The sequence below is a fragment of the Quercus robur genome, chromosome 8, assembly GCF_932294415.1.
Source record: "Quercus robur chromosome 8, dhQueRobu3.1, whole genome shotgun sequence".
Taxonomy (NCBI): Eukaryota; Viridiplantae; Streptophyta; class Magnoliopsida; order Fagales; family Fagaceae; genus Quercus; species Quercus robur.
The window spans coordinates 64,702,900-64,720,719 of NC_065541.1; the positions used below are offsets into that span (position 1 = coordinate 64,702,900).

Sequence of the window (17,820 nt, forward strand, 5' to 3'; positions counted from 1 at the left end):
TCCTCCTTCCATCTTGTTCAAATGCCTTATTAATAATAATGCTTAGATATTCATAGAAAAAAGAATGGAAATTACATGAACCTCCTTGGCAATAAAGAAACTACAATTACCAATAATATTTTGTGGAAATGACAATATCCTCCTTGAGTTTTGTGATAAATGTTAGATATATGATGAAATCCAATGTTGCACGAGTTATCGTATTTTTGTAGACTAACATATATTGGGTTCAGCAAAATGTTCCTAATTTGTCTGTTAGCTTATTGATGAAATCTTCATTTTGCTCTTTACTTTTCCAATTTATATGATTTTATTTTACCCAACAAATTTTGTTGTTGTTGTTGAAATAGTTATAATATGCATAGAATCTTGCAATTCAAATTCTTTACCCTTTAAGTAATTTGAGGGAAAATAAGAGATTTAATAGTATATGTTATTCTTCTCATAAAGTTTAAGGGAGATTATGATTCCTGATAAGGGACCCCTCAAAAAAAAAAAAAAAAAAAAAAAAAACTTATGTTAAGAACTAAGAACCAAAGAAGTCATACATTGATCCTTCAAACAAATGAGATTAAACAAGAACGCCAAATACAAATGCCAAATCTTTGCTCAACAAGGGTAACATATAGATTCCACTGATCTCTTCAAGTAGCTTATTGCACCTAGAATTTAAGTAAAAAATTAGTTATGTTCTATGATTGTAAATAAATATCATGATACCAAAAACATTAACACGTTTTGCATGTGCTCATTAAAAAATAAATGAAAATTATAGTACCCTTATCCATTAATAAGGTTCTTGGTTTAAATAGTCAAAAATTTCAATGAGAACAGCGAAATCAATTAAACAATCATGATTATCAAACAAAAAGAATTTTCTTTCATAAAAAAATATACTCTTGTGTTTATGGAAAATTAATTGGAACAAGGAAAGAAAACATATGTCTAAAAAAACACATAATGGCTTGTAATTATTTTACAAGATAATTGTCATGCGATATTCTACTTACCTCAACTTGGATTCTACTAGATAAGTCCACCTCTACGGATCTTGGAACCAAGAAAGGCATTAATTTTTAATTAAATGCATTTCTCTAGTAACTTCCTCCATATTCATTCTTTCTTTTGGCGACTCCATTGAACAAGCAAGTCCAATTTCAAGGACCGAGACTAAGCACTTATGCAGATTGGCATCAATGTGGCAAAGGTTCACAATATCAAGAGTTTCTTTGTCTTCTTGAATTTCATTTTTGTTTTTATCTTCTCTAGCCAATGTTGATGTTTGCATTTCTTCAACTTCTCTTGGTAGAAGGATTGGGTCTACAATCTGAACAAGCCTTTCTGGTAATGCCATTTTAGCAAAATTATGGAGATTGAGACCATCTTTAAACATTTCGTCAATGGGTCTCTTCCCCAAGAACATCTCCAGTAGAAATATCCCGTAGCTATACACGTCCCCCTCTGTTGAAGCCTCACCACCCATGCCATACTCTACACATTATGTTATTTAAGGAGATTTTGCAATTCTTGTTTATAATGATAATTGGGATTTAAGGAAAAACATGATGATAGATACCATGATTACAAAATTTCAAGTTAAGAAAATGGTAATATGTCCATTAGAATAAAACTTTTGGGGTCTAGTAGAAGGAGGTAATATTAATGGTTTAGAACTTTAGACGTAGTAGTAAAGGAAATATGGTTAATAGTTAGGATTAGGATAATCTAATCAAATTAATTTTTAAATGATATGGTCATACAGTCATATTGGACACATTAGATATTGGCATTCCTAAATGCCTTGGGCCCTTGGCTCCACAGTCCACCCATATATGTTCATAACAAAATCATATGTCCTATATTATTATCCGTTACTTGAACATTTGTTTGTTGAAAACTTGTTTAGATTAGGTCACGTACATGAATAGAATACACAAAATTGTAGCATAGATTTGTTTTGAGAGCAACTACACCATATTTGATATAGCCGATTGGTGAACTATTATCACAAAGACGTAGTGTTGTGGAAATAAATGCTTAAAAAAACAAAGTAAGTGAATGGATAGTCAATAACATTTGCCAACTAATTTAATAGATGCTTAAATCATGTTTAAAGCTTTTCGTACTTTTGAGTTTATTTAAAAAATAAATTGAGTGTGTATTTATGTTTCCGTGTTGCATTTGAGAGAGAGAGAATCTTGTGTTGATAGTAAGGTAATTGCAAAAGTAAAAATAAAAAATTAATATGTTTCAAACAATTATTTTAACGATATCTATTAGGATATTTTAGAATTTATACACAATTGGAAAGGCATTACCTGGAGCAGCATAGCCAATAGATCCCTTTATCCCAATTGTACTAGATTGCTTTTGAGAAGAATCATTAGTGGTTGGGAGGAGTCTTGCTAAGCCAAAATCACTTACATGAGCAACCATATCATTATCAAGAAGAATATTGTTTGGCTTTAAATCACAATGAATGACTGGTTGTGTAAAATGATTATGAAGATAATCTATTACAGAAGCCGCATCAATTGCAATATTTAGTCTTTGAAGAAGGCTTAAGTTACTTGATTGATTTTTGTTGTCTCTCTCGGGATGTAGCCAAATATCTAAGCTTCCATTTGTCATGAATTCAAAGACTAGAGCTTTGAATTGATTCCCACTGTAATCCATGCTAGAGCAACATGTTAATATCTTAACAAGATTTCGATGCCGAATGTTTCGTAATGCATTGCATTCAACCATGAAACTTTTGGAAGCTCTCTTGTGTTGAAGGTTAAGGACCTTTATAGCAACTAGTCTTTCTTCTTGATCAAGAGCTCCTTTATATACAACACCAAAACTCCCATATCCAATTAACTTACTTAGAGAGAATCCACAAGTTGCCTGGTAAAGTTCTTTGTATGAAACATTCAGAAGGAGGCCTATTGTTGAAACCATAGAAGGCGATTTCTTAAAACAAAAAGAAAAAAATAAAAATGGAAACAACTACAATTGCTAGTTTGAAGCCAGTGGATTTTCGTGGTTTCACGACGCTTATAGGGCATTTTGGCAACTGCAATTTTGATATACCACCACAAAGTTTAGTATTTCCAATCAATGATATGACACTTGTGTTTTTAAAAACCCCTTCAGTTGGTACCTCGCCCTCAAAATTATTGAACAAAATATTCAAATATTCAAGAAAATGAAGCTTCTCTATACCCTTTGGAATGGATCCTGATAGGTTATTTTTTGAAACATCTAGATGTTGGAGGCCTTTCAAAGAAGCAATAGATGATGGTAGTGATCCTTCAAAAGAATTCCCTTGCAAGTAAAGGTGTTCCAAGATCAAACAATTTCCTATAGATGTAGGAATTTCACCAAATAAATTATTGTTAGAGACATCCAGTTCGTTATCATTTTTCAAATTACCCACTTCAAATGGTAATTTCCCTGTAAAAGAGTTGTACAACAAATAGAGGAATACTATTTGTAGGGAAGAAGGACCAATAAGCTGCTGGGGTATGGATCCATTTAGGTTATTTTGTGAAATGTTTAAGTATTGCAGATTTTGACAGTTTACAATTGTTGGAGGTATGGTTCCTTCGAATTTGTTTTCACTTAATTCAAGATAGAACAACTGAGTAAGGTTGCCGATGGAGGCTGGTATTTCTCCTGACAGTTTGTTTTCACTTAAACCCAATAATTGCATATTTTGAAACTTCTCGAAAGTAGTAGTAATGATGCCCGTGAAGTGATTATTATATAAGGTCAAGACAATTAAGTTGACAAGATTCCCTAATGATGCGGGAAGAGTTCCAGATATTTCATTGGATCCAAGATATAATTTAGTGAGTTGGGTGGACAAGTTGGATATTGAATTGGGCAAAACACCTTCAAATTGGTTTGTATCTAAATCCAACATATAAAGTCTGTTACAGTTTGTTAAAGATGTTAAGAAATGGAAATCCCTTCCTAGGTAATTGCTACCCAAATTTAGCTGGTAAAGATCCAACAGATTTCCCAAATTAGTTGGAACCGATCCTATAAAATTGTTATGTTCTAAACCAGTGTGTTGAAGCTGAGTTGCGTTGCATAACGAAGCAGGGATTGGCCTAAAGAAATCATTATTACCAACTTGAAGAAATTGGTGGTTAGGAAGATTGAGGCCTATGTTAAGTGGAAGTGTGCCATTAAGTTGGTTGACTGCAACTGACAAGATTTGGAGAGATGACACATTGTAAAGAGAGGAAGGGATTGTACCTGACAATTTATTTATCCCAATTCTGAATGCTCTTAAGCCTTTTAATTGGCCTATGGCATTTGGAATAGTTCCCACCAAATTATTGTATGCTGCACTGAAATATTCGAGTGATGAAAGATTTCCAAAAGATGGTGGAATAATTCCTGTTAGATTGTTCATAGCAAGACAAAGTTTTTCAAGCTTCATCAAAGAGCCTAGCTCAACTGGAATCTTCCCTTTAAGGTTGTTCACACAAAGATTTATGTACCTGAGATTGGAGCAGTTGGACAAGCTGGATGGAATCTCCCCTTCCAATGTGTTATTGTTGAGATTGAGCTGTTGTAGTCGGTATAAATGACCGACTTCTTGTGGAATTTCGCCATAGAAGTTGTTATTTTGGAGGTTGATCAACCTAAGAAAGGTGAGGTTTCCAATATTAGGTGATATGGATCCATGTAACTTATAGCCCTCTAGGTTTAAGGCTGTGACTCTTTGGTGCTGACGGTCGCATGTGATTCCATGCCAGTTGCAGAAGTTCATAGAATCATTCCATGAGCTCAACATGTTAAAGGGATCTTGAGGTACAGATTCTTTGAATTTGAGCAAAGCCAAACGATCAGTCTCGTTTGTTAAAGCAATGGCTGTAATGGTGGTCTGCAAGCAGAGTAGGCATGTGGAAAAGAGAAGAATCACATGAAGGTATATAGAACTAGATGATGCACACAAATTGGTTTGCTGTAGCGTCATCTGGTTTGGAGGAGAAGGAAGCTGGTGACTATGTGAAATGGAGGCTGATGAATCCATTGGGGTCAAGGGCGGAATATGCACTTACATTGAAATTGTACTCCACTAATTACGTTAGCTTATAGTCTCGTACTAATAAAAATTCTGTATACCCCACAAATCATAATAACATGACATTCTTTTTTTCTTTATAAAGTAACTAAGATTTAAAATGAAATAAAAATCATATACATCTCCTACTGCCATATATTTTGATGAAATATAAAAATCAAACATTAAATGGTTTTCCCACCATTTCTCCCCCGTTCCCATACCTTTCTTTGTTTACTTTTTAAAACTTTCATCATTCTTAACTTTTAGTGGGGGGCAGATTTTTTGTCACTCTCCTCCTTTCCCATTTGAATATAATTTCTTTTCTTAATTCTTTCAATATTTTATTCTTATTGGCAAATGAACAATATGGGCTTAAAATATTTGAACATGTTTGTCCACCACTCTTTCCATATTCCCATGCCTTTCCTTCTTTCTTCACCTCTTCAACTTTTCTTCAATTTGAAATTTTAATGGGAGAGAGAAGAGTGTCATTTTCCTTAGGCTTTGTTTGGTTGGGAGATGGGAAAGTGGGAGATAGAAAAGATTTAATTTTCTTTTATATGTGTTTCGTTGAGGGTGAAAACTCTTTCATTTGATTGAGAAGAAAAATAAGACGATATAAAATATAGTTTAAATAAATTTACTTACATACTTGTATTACATAAAAAAGATTAATAGTTTAAAAGAAAAAAATTGCTGAAAAAAAAAAAAAAAAAAAAACCTACAACAACGTGTGGGAGGAGATAGGGGTAGATGAGTAGTTTTTCATAAGCACCTCTTTCCCCATATTTTCTCCCCAAATGAGGAGATTCCAAAATCACCCAAAATGGTGGGCCCAGAGAGAAAACTCTCGGGTCCCCCATTTTCCCCCCCTCAACCAAATACCCCCCACACCCAATTTCTCTCCACTTTTAACCATCTCCATCCTCCAATAATCACCTCAACCAAACGGGCCTTTAAGGTTTAGGACGGAGTTTCATTTCCCCAAATGGCAAGTGAATTTTTTGTAATTTTATTTAAAAAAAATGTTTTAGTAGTATTTTTATCATTTCTGAGGTTTTGGGTATTTTGGTCAAAACAAAGCTTTCGGGGTATTTCAATCGTTTTAGGCGTTTTGTGAATTATTATAGAGTTTGGTTAGATTTTTAGAATTTTAAGTGATTGGATGCCATTGCAAATATGAGGATTTTGTTTTGGGTCTTAAAATACTGAGTGAAGTTGGCATAAAACCAAATCTTTGCTCTTTTAAACTATCAGTACGATGTGAGGTCTATTTCCCCTTGGCTCTTGGATTCTAAACTTTATCAAAACGAAATATAAAACAAAACAAAAAAGAGACCACAATAACCAATAATATTTGGTTGAAATGACAATATCCTCCTTGAATTTTGTGATAAATATATGATGAAATACAATGTTGCTCGAGTTATTGTGGAGCCGTTTGGTAATGTTGTTTTAGTAACATTGTTTAAGTGTTGAAGAAATACTTATGAGTGAAAAAGTGTTGTGAAAATACGTATTGTATAGTTTAAATAACGAAAACTGTTGTTTAAACAACACAACCAACAGACCTTGTATTTTTGTAAACTAACATGTATTGGGTTCAGCAAAATGTTCCTAATTTCTTTGTTAGCTTATTGATGAAATCTTCATTTTTCCCTTTACTTATCCAATTTATATGATTTACCCAACAATTAGGAATGTTTAATTAGGTAATTTGAGGGCATAAGAGATTTTAGATTTGATATATTTGGACAAAACTTAGGTATAGCACCTTAGATGTTGTTCCTTAGATTTCCCTTTTAAGATTTAGTCATGTGGTTACTTAACTAAAAAAATAAACTTCCATTCCATAAGAAAAAATCTACATGGTAGAATTTTAAGAAATGAACCTAAGAAATAGCACCTAAGTACCGTATCTAAGTCTTGCCCATGTTATGTTTTACATAAATTTTAAGGGAGACTGTCATTCCCATTAAGGGACCCCTCCAAAAAAATAAAAATAAAATAAATACTTACGTTAAGAACCAAAGAAGTCGTACATTGATCGTTCAAACAAAGGAGATTAAACACGCCACATACAAATGCCAAATCTTTGCTCAACAGGGGTAACAAGTAGATTCCACTGATCTCTTCAAGTAGCTTATTGCACCTAGAATTTAAGTAAAAAAATTAGTTATGTTCTATGATTGTAAATACATATTATGATACCATAAACAAGAATAGGTTTTGCATTCGGCCATTAAGGAAAATTAAAGTACCTTATCCAGTAAAGTTCTTGGTCTAAATAGTCAAAAACTTTAGTGCGAACAACTAAATCAATTCAAAAATCATGATTATCTAACAAAAAAGATTTTTCTTAAAAAAAATCTACAAATGTGTTTACGTACGTGAAATTAATTGGAACAAAGAAAGAAAGAAACATACATATATAAATATATATATAAACATATTGACTAGTAATTATTTTGCGAGATAATTTTCATGCGATATTCTACTTAAGCAAATTCAAAATTGAAATATAGCATTACTGCAACTTGGATATAAGTCCACCTCTTTGGATCCTAGAACCAAGAAAAGCCTTTTTTATCAAATGTATTTCTTTGGAAACTTCCTCCATATTCATTCTTTCTTCTGCCGACTCCATTAAACATGCAAGTCCAATTTCAAGGACCGAGACTAAGCACTTATGCACATTGGCATCAGCTTGGCACAAGTTCACAATATCATGAGTTTCTTTATTTTCTTGAACTGTTGATGTTTTTGTTTCTTCAACTTCTCTTGGTAGAAGGATTGGATCTACAATCTGAACAAGCTTTTTTGTTAGTGCCAGCATAGCAAAATTATGGAGATTGAGATTATCTTTAAATATTTAGCCAATGGGTCTCTAACCCAAGAACATCTCCATTAAAAATATCCCATAGCTATATATACACACACACACGTCACCCTCTGTTGAAGCCACACCGCCCATGTCATACTCCACACATTATGTTATGTAATGAGATTTTGCAGTTCTTGTTTATAATGAGATTTGGGATTTAAGGAGAGTGCAAATTCATTTTATTCATTAGAAAAAAAAAGGTAGAAAAAAAAGTTTTGAACCTAAGGAAAAACATGATGATAGATACCATGATTGTAAAAAATTTTAAGTTAAAAAAATGGCACTATGTCCATTAGAATAAAACTTTTGGGGTATAGTAGAAGGAGGTAATATTAATGGTTTAGATGTAGTAGCAAAGGAAGTATGGTCAATGGCTAGGATTAGGATAATCTTATCAAATTAATTTTTAAATGATATGGTCATATAATCATATTGGACACATTAGACACTGGCCTTCCTAAATGGCTTGGATCCACAGTCCACCCATGTTCAAAACAAAATTATGTGTCCTATATTATTATCCATTACTTGAAATTTTTGCTTGTTGACAACTTGTTAAGATGAGGACACGAACATGAATAAAATACACAACATGTTTTGAGAGCAACTACACCATATTTGATATAGCCGAATGGGAAGCTATCATCACAAAGATATAGTGTTGAATAGATAGTCAGTAATATTTGTCAACTAATTTAATCGATGCTTAAATCATGTTTAAAGCTTTTCTTACTTTAAGTTGTTGTTGTTGTTGTTGTTGTTGTTGTTTTTTTTTTTTTTTTTTTTTTTTTAAATAAAATAAATTGAGTGTGTGTATTCATGTTTCCATGTTGCATGTGAGAGAGAGAATTTTGTGTTGATAGTAAGGTAACTGCAATTTTTTTTAAAAAAAAAATCAATTTGTTTCATAAAATTATTTTAACGTTAGGATTCAGACAAAATTGGAAAGACATTACCTGGAGTAGCAAAGTCAGCAAATCCCTTTATCCCAAATGTACTAGTTTGCTTTTGAGAAGAATCATTATAAGTAGTTGAGAGGATTTTTGCTGAGCCAAAATCGCTTACTTAACCAATCATATCATTATCAAGAAGAATATTGCTCGACTTTAATTAAATCACAATGAATAATTGGTTATGTAGAATGGTTGTGAAGATAATCTATTACAGAAGCCACATCAATTGCAACATTTAGTATTTGAAGAAAGCTTAAGTTCCTTGATTTTTTTTCGTTGTCTATCCTCGGATGCAGCCAAATATATAAGCCCCCATTTGTCATGAATTCAAAGACTAAAGCTTTGAATTGGTTCCCACTATAATCCATGCTAGAGCAACATGTTAATATCTTAGCAAGTTTCTGATGTCAGATATTTCATAATGCATTGCATTCAGCCACGAAACTTTTGGAAGCTCCCTTGTGTTAAAGGTTAAGAAACTTTATAGCAACTAGTATGTCTTCTTGACCAAGAGCTCCTTTATATACAAACCCAAAACTACTAGATCCAATTAAATTACTTGGAGAGAATCAATAAGTCACCTGATAAAGTTCTTTGTATGAAACATTAATTTGGAGGGAGGTCTATTGTTGAAACCATAGAAGGCAATTTCTTTTTTTATTTTTATTTTATTTTATTTTATTTTAATTTCTCATCCAATAAAGAACAAGAAAGGATGAAAACAAAAAGAAAAACAGAACAGTGGAAATAAATACTGTAGGGACACGATTCTCAAACGGCCCAACAATGACGTTGGGCTCGCACATGAAGGATCCCTCACAATAAGATTTGGAGAGAGTGGGCTTGAAAGGCTAGCGTTTGGTCACAGGGCGTTGGGCCAGACCGGACTTTAGGGAAACTCAGATAAGAAAAGGCTTCAGCCTGGATATCCAAGCCCTACAGCTTTGTAACTTGAGGGATTGGACTCCTCGGATCATGTCCGAGGAGCACTAATGCCTTTCTCCGGTTACCCGACGGTGGGTTTTTCGTGGTGGTGTACATATATTATCCGGGCATTCTCATCCCTGGAGTTTTTTCCAGGAAGTGAGATGGGCCTCCTTTTTCTAATTAGTTTACCTTTCCTTTTATACTAGCCTACGTTTGCTGTCCCTCGTCCACGTGTAGGGTCAACTTTTCCAGGACTGATATTTGTCCCGTCAATCTAATCCCAGAATTGTTGGGGATGGTTAATAAAGCCTAAAAATCAGGTTCTGTTAGGTGCAGAGTCTTATCAGTGAAGGGTATTAAGGACAACTTCCCTGAGATATTTTCTGATCTTTAGAGTTTGCCCGTATGCCACTTTCATCAATGAGACTTTGGGTCTGCCGAGGACCAAGCTGTCCTCGGCTGTATCCCCGGGCCATTTTGAGTTTCTTATCTTTGAGCTTGGGCCATGGCCTTCTTCGGCTTGGGCCTGTGGACTCCCCATAAGCAAGCGGGCCGGGCCTATAAATTATTGGGCCCCACAATAGCCCCTCAAAACCCTGCTGTCCAACATCTTGGTTGGAAAGGTGGGTTTTGGTAATACCGAGCCTTTATTGTGGCTCATTTAATTCAGCCCTTGATCGACGTTGGCGACTCTTCACCTCCCTAGGGAATGCGCCGGTCTACGAGACGTCTCCCTCAATTTACGCGCGATGCGTTTATGCCGTTTGGTTATCTGAAGCATGCCTTTAATATCTTCCTTTTACGAGACCTCCCAGATTCAACGGTTTTTGATAGCATGGGGGAATGAAACGGGTGTATTGATGTTTGCAGATCTCCTTGGAGATCTGCACACATTAAGTAATCTCCTCTTCGTCCCCTATATAAAGAGAAGAAACAAGAGTTGTTTCTCCCACAGATGAATCCCTTTAATCCCCACAAAATTTGAAACCCTTAGATTCCTTCCGGAGTTTATTCTTGCTCTCCGGTTACATCTTAGCCTGAAATACACTCACCGTAGTATTAAGCAATGAAGGAACCATTCCCCTCCCAGAAACACTATGTTCTAGCGAAGCTCAAAATGGCTCGGTCAGGGCAAAGATGGCGGAGACTCAAGATTTGTCCCGCCGTCCTTTTAGCCAAAATCCGAAGCAAGGACTCGTCACGTTACACTTTCGGCGTGATTGAGCCGAGGAAGCACATCATCAGTACCACCCGCTCTTTCACGAGCATATCTAACATGGCGCCAGCGTGTTAGGAGTCAGGACTGGGGCAGGGACTAAGTGCCCCTGCTTCTTCCTCTCTTCGTTCACTGGCGCCCCCCTTTGCCTCTCTCTCTTCTTCTCCTCCTTCCTAATCATGTCCTCCATCTTCTTCATTCATCTCCTCCATCTTCTGCTCATGTCCTCCATCTTCTTCTTCCTTTGCGCTCCTTGATGACAAGAGCTTGCTGAAGTGCTTCTATGTGTTCCAATTCTTCTTCCTTCTCCTTCATCTTTTTCTAAAGAAGGTTCTTCTCCTGATATGAGCAGTACTGAGGCAGAGATTGGAGAGACTTTGAAGGCGAGTTTAAAAGACACCTGACTGTTTACTGATCTGTATTGCGGATGCTATTGTTGCTTTAGCAATTCATTTTTTGTATAGGCTTGTTTAAGCCCTTCTTTGTACGTTGTAATAATTTTTCATATTAATAAAAGTTATTGTTATTCTACTTCGCATGTTCTGTTTATATGTTTTAATAAATTTGCAAACACTGCTCGGCACAATAGTATAGCATTTGAATCAATGACAATTAAGGCCAAAATACTTGCTAATAAAAAGATGCCACCATAACTTTAACAGAATTACTTGACATAGCAATGCCGACCAGGGAGGGACGACACTTACCTCAAAATTAGCCAAGATGAGGACTGAGTATTCAATACGGTGTAAGAAGTAACTATCCGAGGACATGTCATCCGCAAAACGAACAGTTTCCTTAGGCTATTGAATAGGGGGTCATTTTGCCATCTTAACATACTGGCCTTAACATTTTACAGTATTTGAGCCGAGGAATTTCCCGTCCGAGTAGTTGGCGTTCCCATAGGCTTGAGTCCGAGAACCATGCAAGACCCAGGTTCTGTCCAAAACTTTTTCCAGTACTTGGTTTCCCCATAGGCTTGAGTCCGAGGACCATGCAATGCCTTGGTTCTGTCCAAAACTTTTTAGAGTACTTGGTTTCCCCATAGGCTTGAGTCCGAGGACCATGCAATGCCTTGGTTTTGTCCAAAACTTTTTAGAGTACTTGGTTTCCTCATAGGCTTAAGTCCGAGGACCATGCAATGTCTTGGTTCTGTCCAAAACTTTTTAGGTTCAATTTCTCCCTTTCTTCAGGTATATCACGAGGCGCCGAGCAGGGGTTGTCCTTGGCAACGGCTACTTCTCGGCGTGGGCCACAGTCCCTGGGCCCTCATGCAGAGCGGGCCTGGGCCGCGAAGTCACTAAGCCCACAAATTAAGAAGTATCTCTACAACCTTTGGCCACGCGGTACTCTCTGACGTCCCAATGTTCGAGGTGCGCCTTTACGAGGCTTCTTTAATCTTGTGGTTGCAGTTGACGTTGGAAGTTGAGCCAGAGTCAATTTGTCTGTAGCGTTCCTTGGGACGCTGCGAGAATTAAATGCCACCACTTTACCTTTTAAATAAATAGGAGAGAGGTGTTTTACCTTTGCATAAGTCCTTCAGTTTCCTCCCTTAGTATATCATGTCTGAGGCGAGGGTTGAGGAAAAAGAACTCTTTCCGCCACGGAGGCGCCGTGTCCTCCTGAGACTCAAAGTAGTGAGGTACGGGCACAAGAAGCATAAGTTCAAGAGAATACTCAATTTCGATCGAGGGGAAAGGGTGTCTCTCCCTCTTTTAGCCAAAATCCGAAGCAGGTTCTGTTCATGCCAGAATTTTGGTGTGTCAGAAGAAAGATTCTCCGCCATCAGCGCCTCTGCCTTGTGGCAGGCAAATATTTAGAGAAAGCCCCTCAACTTCCGGCTCCCTGCACCTTTCCTTCAGCGGTGTAAGGCTCAAGTTGGGTTTCTTTTGCTGCCTGAGTCATGGGCATGTAAAAGCATTGAGGAAGAATTAGGTCTTGGAGCAGTAGCCAACCTCTCCTCTGATCCACTTCCTCGGCTTTGTTTTATTTTCTTGTATCTTCCCTTTTGATTATGTGGTTAGCTTTAGTAGCCAACCTCTCGTCTGTACTGCTCCTCGGCTTTATTTTATATATTTTTTCTTGTATCTTCCTACTCAATTATGTATTGAGCTCTGACATAAGCTGATTCCAGCTTTTTATTGTACGCTGTACTATTTCTTTGTTTTAGTAAAAATAGAAATTTATTTACATGTTTTGAGTACTGATCTTTTGGCAACACTACTTTGTGAATGGGTGTGCTCCATGTGTGTGTTGCTTCAAGAATATTTAGAGCAAGATACCTTGAAACATAATCTAACTAATTCTAATTTACCAGTACTACCAGGCGTTATATCGATAATTCATAGTAAATCAAATTTAGGAAACTAACCGGGGTAACAGTTGAATATTCTGTGATAAACGCGCGAATACCGTCCAAGACTGATAATCCCTAAATAATCCATCCGAGCGGTCGACCGGGAAGTAGGGAACTCCGATTGTGCTTTTGTGTACTTGGTTTCCCCATAGGCTTGAGTCCGAGGACCATGCAAGGCCTTGGTTCTGTCCAAAACTTATGTTTTTTCTTTTATGTACTTGGTTTCCCCATAGGCTTGAGTCCGAGGACCATGCAAGGCCTTGGTTCTGTCCAAAACTTTTTGTTTTTCTTTTGTGTACTTGGTTTCCCCATAGGCTTGAGTCCGAGGACCATGCAAGGCCTTGGTTCTGTCCAAAACTTTTTTGAGTACTTGGTTTCCCCATAGGCTTGAGTCCGAAGATCATGCAAGGCCTTGGTTCTATCCAAAACTTATTGAGTACTTGGTTTCCCCATAGGCTTGAGTCCGAGGACCATGCAAGGCCTTGGTTCTGTCCAAAACTTATTGAGTACTTGGTTTCCCCATAGGCTTGAGTCCGAGGACCATGCAAGGCCTTGGTTCTGTCCAAAACTTTTTTGTTTTTCTTTTGTGTACTTGGTTTCCCCATAGGCTTGAGTCCGAGGACCATGCAAGGCCTTGGTTCTGTCCAAAACTTTTTGTTTTTCTTTTGTGTACTTGGTTTCCCCATAGGCTTGAGTCCGAGGACCATGCAAGGCCTTGGTTATGTCCAAAACTTTTTGTTTTTCTTTTGTGTACTTGGTTTCCCCATAGGCTTGAGTCCGAGGACCATGCAAGGCCTTGGTTCTGTCCAAAACTTTTTGGGTACTTATTTGCTTTTTCCGCAGGTCAGCCTCTTGGCCATGACTGGGGGAGCTGATTTGAGGTCGGAAGCCCCTAGAGCTGCCCGTGCCGTTGGCACTACAGGATGTAAGCCCTGGCACCAGTTTATATCGGAGCGACAACTGCAGGTCACCGGAGATGGGAAAAACTCGCGAATCTCTGCTTGCTAGAGAGTTGACTCATGCGCCACCCGTGCCAACGCGCAAGCCTTCCCACAGACGGCGCCAATTGTAGGGACACGATTCTCAAACGGCCCAACAATGACGTTGGGCTCGCACATGAAGGATCCCTCACAATAAGATTTGTAGAGAGTGGGCTTGAAAGGCTAGCGTTTGGTCACAGGGCGTTGGGCCAGACCGGACTTTAGGGAAACTCAGATAAGAAAAGGTTTCAGCCTGGATATCCAAGCCCTACAGCTTTGTAACTTGAGGGATTGGACTCCTCGGATCATGTCCGAGGAGCACTAATGCCTTTCTCCGGTTACCCGGCGGTGGGTTTTTCATGGTGGTGTACATATATTATCCGGGCATTCTCATCCCTGGAGTTTTTTCCAGGAAGTGAGATGGGCCTCCTTTTTCTAATTAGTTTACCTTTCCTTTTATACTAGCCTACGTTTGCTGTCCGTCGTCCACGTGTAGGGTCAACTTTTCCAGGACTGATATTTGTCCCGTCAATCTAATCCCAGAATTGTTGGGGATGGTTAATAAAGCCTAAAAATCAGGTTCTGTTAGGTGCAGAGTCTTATCAGTGAAGGGTATTAAGGACAACTTCCCTGAGATATTTTCTGATCTTTAGAGTTTGCCCGTATGCCACTTTCATCAATGAGACTTTGGGTCTGTCGAGGACCAAGCTGTCCTCGACTGTATCCCCGGGCCATTTTGAGCTTCTTATCTTTGAACTTGGGCCATGGCCTTCTTCGGCTTGGGCCTGTGGACTCCCTATAAGCAAGCGGGACGGGCCCATAAATTATTGGGCCCCACAAATACAATTGCTAATTTGTAGGCATTGGAATTTCTTGGTTTCATGACTTTTAAATGATAATAAATGCAATGCTTCAACTTTTAGATATATATGTGGGACATGTTAACAGATGCCCTTAGGGCAATTGTTAACAAACCATAATAGAACAGTTTTGATACTACTTTAATGGAAATTGTAAAAAGCTATTAACAACATTTATTGTTTTGTCATTCTTCTAATAAAATGTTTCTAAAAATAATTCCTAAACCAATGCCCTAAACATTTGAAATCTATTCCCCTTATTCTAAAGCAAACCATATATAGATTAATTATTTTTTAAAATTGAAATCTATTCCCCTTATTGTTTGATAAGAGAAAGATTAATAATTAAGTTTTTGTATTTGTATTTGGGTTTTACTATGATTCATCTATTTAAAGCATAGAACAATATAATCTAGTTTATGGTGTGTAGTTTAACTTGTCTCACCCTCTCTTAAAAGTTACCATGACTTTTGAGTAGAGTTTATGATGTACCTTTGTATTGAACCCCTTTCTCTTGTGTGTGTGTTTTTCAAAAGATATAAATATATAAATATATATATATATATATATATATTATGAATTCAGTTAATAATTAATAGAATCACCCAACACTGTTAACATATCCAAACAAATGCTTTAACACATAACTCTTTTTTGATAATTTGATAATACAAACTAAGAATAATTTTACATAGAAAATTAAATATAACGATTTTGCAGTAAAATTATAAAAATGATGAAATTTATTTTGTTTTATGTATATCACTTATTTTGTTTTCACATTAAACGTATAAATAAGAGATACAACAAATAGTTTTTTCTCCTCCGAAAAATTTTGCTTCATGGTTGAGCCATGCTACGTACACACTAGCACTGGTTTTCCTGCTCGTGTTAGTTAATTGTATAATAAAGCTTAAGTACTGTGATAACTGATAGAATATCTAGTTGGAACTATTTAAGATGCGTATTGGGGGTAGAAGCACGAGAAGTCGAGAACCCAAATCGGAGAATGGAAATGGCTTATATTATATAAGGATGTATGAAGGTTACTACTTACTAGATGAAACTAGGCCCTGTATAATTTTATTATGTACCTAAATTAGTTACAACTAACTTAATTAAGATCCCTGGCATTCCGATATTATCCTTTATTTTTTTCTCGTGGCCCTAGCTAGCTCTTTATGGGAGAGTCTCTCATGGCTTGTATGTTGTATATATATTAAGTTGTTAACTATATTAATCTCTTCTCGTTTCGGTAGGAAAAAAAAAGTTGCGTATTGACTACGACTAGTTCGTGCAAATTATTGAAGTTCTATACCTCCCAATAAAACATTTACCAAGAATCTATTTTTCAATGCATCAGTGCTATGTGTGAACGTTTGCAGGGAAGAAATGACCGTACTGAATTATAAGTAGTAAAGCTTTCCACTCACACTTGAATTCGCAATGGACTTTGGGGATTAGAGACCTGGAAGTGGACTGTAATTCACAGTGTGTTACAAAGGAGCTCTCAACTCACACCCACCATGTACGTTTAGACTTGGTCAATTTATGCATGACAAGCTTTGGAACTGTGTCTAGTCAAGGAAATAAGGCTGCAAAGCAACTGGCAGTAGGGTCCCAGCACCATGAATCCATGACGATGATGTAGTGTATTGGGTGGAACAGTGGTAGACATCTATAACTCTCTGTATTTCGAATATTAAATAGCTACTGATATGTACAACATTTAACGGTGCTTGTTAACATTTTCCTTTATTATATGTGTACTGCTTTTGAATTGAAAAAAATAGTGTTGTTTGATACTAACATGAAGAAGATTAGAAGAATCATATTATTTTCACATTGGATATTCCACAATTTTCCAATGGGAAAGGTTTGATAGTTTCACATGGGTTGGTTGGACGATGTTTAACATTGTCATAAAGTCATTGACTCACTCTGCGGATTCTGACGGAGGCGACCATAATATGGCTCCACACTTGACGTCTGAATCATGATTTTCCACCGTGTTTGACACTTCGCATGGTATTAAATTTGTCCTTGCTGCCTTGCGAAAAACGGTGCGAGTAATTTCAAAAAGTCTCAACTTTGAAGTCATGTTTTAACAGATTTGGGTCTAATCTTCTGCTCGATTTTCTCACCGAATAAAGAAAATGATAAACCTCTTGTAAGTCAAGTCTTTGGTTTTTAAAAACACACCTAGTGAAATAAACAATACCAGGCAGAAAATACTGTCTTAAAAGAAATGTCGGCCAACATGCCATGTCGGGTTTCCACGGCAACAATGCCGTGAGATGTTAGAAAGGAAAAATAATTTTCCTCTTTACCATCTCTTTAGAAAGGCTTTAGGCTTAGGGTTCAAGTAATAATTCAGCAACAATAGTGTCATTTGGGATGTTTTATGTTTGTAATTTAAATCTCATCTTTCCCTCATCTTTTATAGTTTTTATGTCATACACCATATCAATCATACTTGATTACTTTAAGCTTTTGTTTAATTGGATGATAGAAAAGATTTAGTTTTACTTTATGTATGTTTGGTTGGAGGATGGAAAAATATTAGAAAAATAGAAAAT

General features: G+C 36.6%; 2 pseudogenes; both read right to left on the bottom strand.

The window, feature by feature from the left end:
* The window catches only part of LOC126697697 (pleckstrin homology domain-containing protein 1-like), a 58,477-nt pseudogene that overhangs the window by 6,207 nt on the left and 34,450 nt on the right, over nucleotides 1-17,820 (bottom strand).
* LOC126696626 (probable LRR receptor-like serine/threonine-protein kinase At3g47570) lies at nucleotides 1,070-5,032 on the bottom strand (annotated as a pseudogene).